Below are 6358 nucleotides of genomic sequence, written 5' to 3'. Positions count from 1 at the left end.
AGCCCCCCCGAGTTGCTCAGCTGAGGGGACCATGGCATTTCCCAGCCCTTCAGCATCTTTCAGCTCTCCTTAAAAGCTTCTTCCCTTCCCCCTCCTCCCCCCAAATTTTGGAGGCACTTTGTTTTCCTCTCGTTTCTAGAGGGGGAGCAGACTCAGCTCGCTTCCCCCAGCTGTGGCAGCTGGGGACCACACGAAGGGGACAGGCAGAAGGGCAACCCCCGAGGAAGGTCTCAAGGATTTTGCCTTCCTCATCTAATTTGTTTCGGAGCAGAGGCGRGAACCAAACTTGCTTCCCAAAACGGGAGGTGTTAACATGCACCAATTCCCCCTTTGGGATGTCCTGGCCCCAAAACAGAACCCAGCAGACTGCTTTCCGGGCTGTCCCATGCACGCCAGGATGTCTATGCCTGGTTCTCCCCTTCCAGCCCGCCCCGCTTGGCAGCAGGTCTGTAGAGCTCTGGCACACAGCCCGGTTTATTACCCATCTGCAATTGCATCACACTGAGTGTTTCTGCTTTTCTCTTAATGTCCAAAATCTTCTCCCGCTGTCTACACTCAAATCTACACTCTTTTGTTCTTTTCTTCCCGCCCTGCAAATGCGACACCTGGAGAAACCGCGGCTCCTGCTACTGGAGATTTTATGTTATGCAAAAGAGAGACAGAAGCAGCAGTTTTTAAGCATTTTTTTTCCCCAGGTCTGGGGAGGGGAAGGACTCTTAGCAAACCTGAAGCAGCAGGTTGCAGTATTTGGGGTTGAGTCACACCTCTCATCTCCCTGGGCTAGAAGCAGCATCCAGCCACGTATTTGGATACACAAGGGAGTCCCCACATGGGAAGCAGGAAAAGCTCCTAAAGCAAAATTTGGTCTCCATGGCTCAGGAAGAGCTTCCAGGATGCAGCCATCTCCCACTGCTGTGGCTGCTCTCAGAAGATGCCAAGCCCAAATTCTCAGGCAGGATCTATCTTCCGCTGGATCATCCAGGATGCATGGGTTTTAGGAAATCTCGGCGCTATTTCCTCGTTCTTCCAACAAAGCCTGAACTTCTCTGCAGCCTTCACCTGACACCAACTGGTCAAGCTGAGGATTTCAGTCTAGGGAGCTCAAAACTTGTGAAAAACACATCCCGCCTCTGCTGAGGCTCAGGGCTTGGGCAGGAGCTAAGTCTGTGGTTGCCCACCATCCATGAAGACCAGTGACTCAACCCAGTTGTGGGCTCAGGTTTTTTCATTCCTTTCGGCACGTGGGGAGCATTTCCTCCCACAAACTCCAGCACGCGCGCCCACGGTCCCGCACTCTTTCTCTTGAGAAAAGCTGCCGAGAAGGCAAAGRAGCCTCAAAGTTGGTGTCAACATGTGGGTAAGCCAAAGAGCGCTTTGTGGTGATGCAGGGCCTGCCTTCRTGAACTGGCCTGCCAAAAATGTGCCTCTCCAAATACTAGCAATGATATTTCTGGGGGAGCTGGCTGTCTACTACTTCTCTGGAGCTTGAAAAGCTCTAAAGCCAACGACCTGTCAAGGCCTAAGGGCTATAAACATGTGGTTTTGCCACCCAAAGTCTTTCTCCTTGGCTTTTGCTGTTCTAGGGGTTGAGTATTTTCTTTTTCCTTTATTTAGAGCCCGTGGGAAAGAGCAAATGCAATACATGCAGCCAATGGTTCCTCGCTCCGTGTGGGCCTGCGGCTCCACGACTTTTGGGCCAAGGACAACACGAGAGCTGGGAGGCTTCACCATGAAGTCACAGGCTTGGGCTGCAGGATATCTCAGCTCCCAGCTGCCACAGAAGCGAGTGGCCAGTGTTGGCCGACCTGGGCACATACCTCAACTGTTTCCCAGTCCATTGGAGAAAAGGCTGGAACTTTTYGGATGAACCTTGTGGTCCTAAATTTATCCCTGTGGGGCATGGCAAACCCATCTTGGTTGGTGCATGCTGTCCAGCACGCAGGGCAGTTGAGCCTAAGTCAAGGATTCTCGAGAGATGTCCCGCTGAAATGACTGGAAGAAATCTGGTATTTTTAGGAAGGAGAAGAGCAAGAGTTTTTCACYGTCAGACCTCTCAGGCCTTCCTCTGGTAGCCTTTCTCTAAACCACCTTAGATCACTCACTGCAATAAAATGCTTGGTGTTGGTATTAATTCAGTAACTGTTTCACCATAGCCAGATATTTTCTCATAAATTGGTACAATCATAGGAAATCTCACCAAAAACTCTTGGTTTAATTAAATGGAAGGCACTTAAGGTTCATGCTAATTTGTCTGCATAGGAAGATGATCGTTATATTGAGAGACATTTAGTATCTGCTAATACGAACTGTGTTTCAATAATAAACTAAGGGAACCAGTATCGATTAACGGGTCGAGCACCACACTGTCCCTYCTGCTCTCTCTTCTCTAGACAGAGTCCTTGTAAACCTTGCATGAGCAGGGTTATGTTTCATCCATCTTCCAATCATCCCCAGCACTTTTCTTTTTACACTTATCCCCCAGATCTTTCTTGAAAGAAGTGCCCAAAAGCAAACTCACTTGAAGGACCTGTCTACCTATAAAGCCTGAGATGTCTGAAACTCCCGTTATAGTGAGGAAGAGRCACCTGCAGAAGGTGAATCACTGCAGATCAGTACCCAAGATAGCGCAGATAAATTGTCCTTGGCATGTGCRTACTTCTCCCCATTGCCTATATAAGAAACCAAGGGAACCAGCTGGAATTTCGACGCGGCAGGATTTAGACGGAGCATCRCTCCCGCTGAGGTGGCACTTCATGCCAAGTGCAAGGAAGCTTCACTCTGTCACCCGTATTTCTGCATCTCTGTATGAAGCTGGCCGCACGGAGAAGGCATGCAACAGTCCTGGTCTTGCCCAGATGCAATGCCAGGGAGCACATGGAATCTGTTTTTCCTTACTTTTTTTTTTTTTTTTTTTTAATTTAATTTTATTTTTTTGCCACAAAGCATTGGTTTGATTCCAGGACATTTTTAAAATAGTTTTTCAGAATTAAGAGGAGGTGGGGCAGGCAAGGGATCTCTTCTACAGCTAAGCTGGGATGTACAGGCTTAATTTGCCACTGTGCAGGCAGCTCTGTGATGCAAACTGCCAGCAAAGACACATCAAACCCGTCTTCTCCGGGGCACGCGGGAGCGTACGGGTGACTCAGAAACGCGCTTTAGCTCCTGCTGCGAGAGGAGCTAGTCTGAGCCCGTCGCTGCACGTGAGAGTGGGCAAGGAGAAGGGAGGGCAGGCAGGGTTAGGACTAATGTGGCAAAGGCAGAGAGAAAGCGGCAGCTGCTCAGAGCAGGGTGGAAAATATGAGCTTTGGGAAGAGTGGCCATGCTCACCACAGSCCTGGCATGATGCGAGGTGAGGAGGAGTATGGGTGGGGACCATGCAGCCTTCAGCACCTTGATCCTCCAAGCGCAGAGTCCAGTGTTACCTGGGGATGGGAATGGGTCTGGCYTGTGTTTGGGTGGATGGACATCCTGCTCGATGAACTGACGTYCTGCCCCATGGGCAAACGCAGCCTGTCTCGAAGGGGACAAGCTGCTGGTGATCTGCCCAAGAGCAGTGTAAGCCCCGTGCCATATCCTCCAGCCCCATAAGATGTTTCAGGCATCTGAAGCGGCTCTACACACCTACATGTGGGCAATCAAATTGAGTCCTTCAAGACTCGTCTCATGCAACCTTGAAAGTCTACAGGAAAGATGTTTCTGTGCAGGCTGCTCATGTGAAGTGTCCTTGATCATTCATGGAGAGAAGCAGCTGCTCCCTGACCTGCAGAGCTGCACGCTAGCCTGGAAGACAACTGCAGACACTCACAGACCCTGGCCTACTTGCAGTCTCCACATTAGCCAAGTCTCACCCTGGTCTCCATCCCCTGGCCTGGAAGCAAACACAAAGTATTTGTGCACACAAGGGTAACTGCATCTCAGATGGTCCCTCACAGAAACGCAACGTGGCAAGGAGGAGGAAGAACGCAGTCAACGGAGTGCAGTGGTGAGAAGACCTCACAGCTGTGGGCACTTTATGGCAGCAAGAGGAAAGGGAATCTCATGGCTGTGCAGAGCAGCTGCCCTGRGGTCTTGGTGGATGGGTTTGGGCAGCTCATAGGGCTCATTCCCCACAAGGAGGGCTTCTTACCACAAGGGCTTAGCAGTGAGCTGGGTTGGAAGGACAATCTGGAGGAACCAAGAGACTCCAGCCAAATTTCTCCTTGTCTGCTTGGATAAGGATGAATCTTGTYTAGCCCTAGCCAGGGAAAACTCTTCATCCTCAGCAGAGACTGGTACATCTGAAAAAGCTCACCCCATCCTGAGACTGCCATCTTAGAGGGCCAAGATTGCCCTTAGAAGGTGCCCATTTCTCTCCATTGACTACAAAAGGAGATTAGACTAACCCATGGTGCATGGCTATGGGAAGGCAAAATGACTCATGGCCTTCACTTCTCTACGTACTGCTTCCATGAGAGGAACAACAGGTCACCATCTCCCTTCRAGCCCTTGCAGGGTGGACGGAGGCTTAGGTGATGCTCCAGAGAGGTAGAGGACAGGCTGGAGAACACCATCTCCAACTCCTCAGCGCTCATCAGGCCCTGCTTGCCAGCCCCGTGCAGACCTGGCGGCGCGAGGCTGGGCACCCGCAGCGAGCGGAGAGCAGCGGCTTTGGCAGTTCGGCTGGTAGAGGAGGCTGGGAGGAGGCCAGGGGGGTGGGTTGGTTCTGGGCAAGGAGACAACCAGGCCAAAGAGTCATGAGTTCTTAGCTACGGAGGGGCTCATTCCTCAGAGAGAAAATTACTGGCAAATGGCTGAAACATTGAGTGTTTCTGCTCGGCCCTTCCCTCGCTGAGAGCAATATGAAGGCAATTATTAGAGCTACTTCTGAGAGGCAAAGGGGGAGGGAGAGGGAAAAAAAAAGAATCAGGGAACAACCTGGAGAGCTGAAAGCTGCTGCCTGAATGTAGGTTTTCAACAAGACTGCTTGGCACATCTGTTTGCCTAACCCAATGCATCACACAGGCTCCGAAAGCTATAATCAGGCAATTTCAGGGTGTGGAGCCGGGCACTAAATAAGTACTGAGATAAGTGCACGCATTGTTCACACGCCAAGAGTAAAAGAAGTTGCAGGCAGAGAGCAGCGCGCCGGCCCGAAAGCCGGGGGAAGCTGCAGAATCAGAACAACAACAGAGCCTTGGGGGCTCGGGGCCGGCGGCGACGGTCCCGGGGACGGGTGCCGGTCATCTCGCAGCTAAAAAGGCGCCCTTGGGGAAAGGACGAGCGTGGAAAAAAAAATAATAATTAATAATAATAATAACGCGGACGAGGAGAAGCAGTCTGGCTTCTGCATCTCCGCGCCTCCCCACGCCAAAAAACCCTCGGTGTAAGTGTCAATGGCGTCATCGCGGAAAGGTGGTGCTTGTCACAAATAAATCACCCCTTGCCTTTTAGCTGTGATGATAATTATATGGTGTCTTAAGTATCTGTACAAACTGTCAGGGGAAATATATGGTGAGTAAAGAAACTTGGAGCTTGCTAGCAGGGAAATGTTAAGGTGTCTCAGCTTAGCTGCTACAAAGGAACCTTGTCTGGATTTATTTGGGGGTGGGAATGATGAAAGGTTGGATTTCGTGTCCTTTCTTGTCCGTCAGGAGCCATTTAATGCGGTTGTATAACCCTAATGGTTTTTTTAAAAGCAAAGTTAGAGAAGCCGAGGTTTGGGGCCGGCCGCTCGGCACCTCCCCGCGCTGGCCCAGGAGGCCCTCGCGGCCGGGGCGGCAGCGCCGCAGCCCTTCCGCCGGGCGAGCGCGGGAAGGGCAACCGAAGGCGGAAGCGGGAAAAGAGCTGGGAAACCCGTTTCCTCGAYGGAGCGGGCCGGCCGAGGCTTTCGCCCGCAGACGCGGATAGCGACTCTGGTTTAGGAAAAGCCCCCCAAACCGCACGTCCCGCGGCGTGCCGGAGGCACATCCGCCGGCAGAGGCAGGGCAACGCCGCCGGCTGGGCCCCCCCTTCTCCCCAAAAAAAACCCGGCAGAGACAAACGCAGGTTTAGGATACRCCGGAGCCTCGAGGAGCCGCTTGGCGCCATCCGCTTCCGGCCCTTCGGAAAAAGCAGGTGCGGCAAAACGTCACCTCCGGGAAAAGCAGCTCCTGCCGCTCCTCGGAGCGGAGATCGGGATACATCCCTCCCCACCGTGTCCCCCCCCCAGCCCGGCCGGCCGGGCTCTTCGAGGGTGCCCGTCACCGTGGCGTCGGGGCGGCTCGTAGCCCGGCTCCCTGGTGCACCCGGCGCAGCCGCCAGCAGAAGCTGTTAAGACAGAAACGGGCAGTTCGCTCTCCGGGGCTCCCAGTTTTTGGCGCATCCAAGGCCGCATCCTGCC

The sequence above is a fragment of the Rhea americana genome, unplaced genomic scaffold, assembly GCF_003343005.1.
Source record: "Rhea americana isolate MKP2758 unplaced genomic scaffold, rheAme1 scaffold_545, whole genome shotgun sequence".
NCBI classification, from domain to species: Eukaryota; Metazoa; Chordata; class Aves; order Rheiformes; family Rheidae; genus Rhea; species Rhea americana.
The sequence above is the reverse complement of the archived record's forward strand: the minus strand, read 5'-3'. Positions refer to the sequence as shown.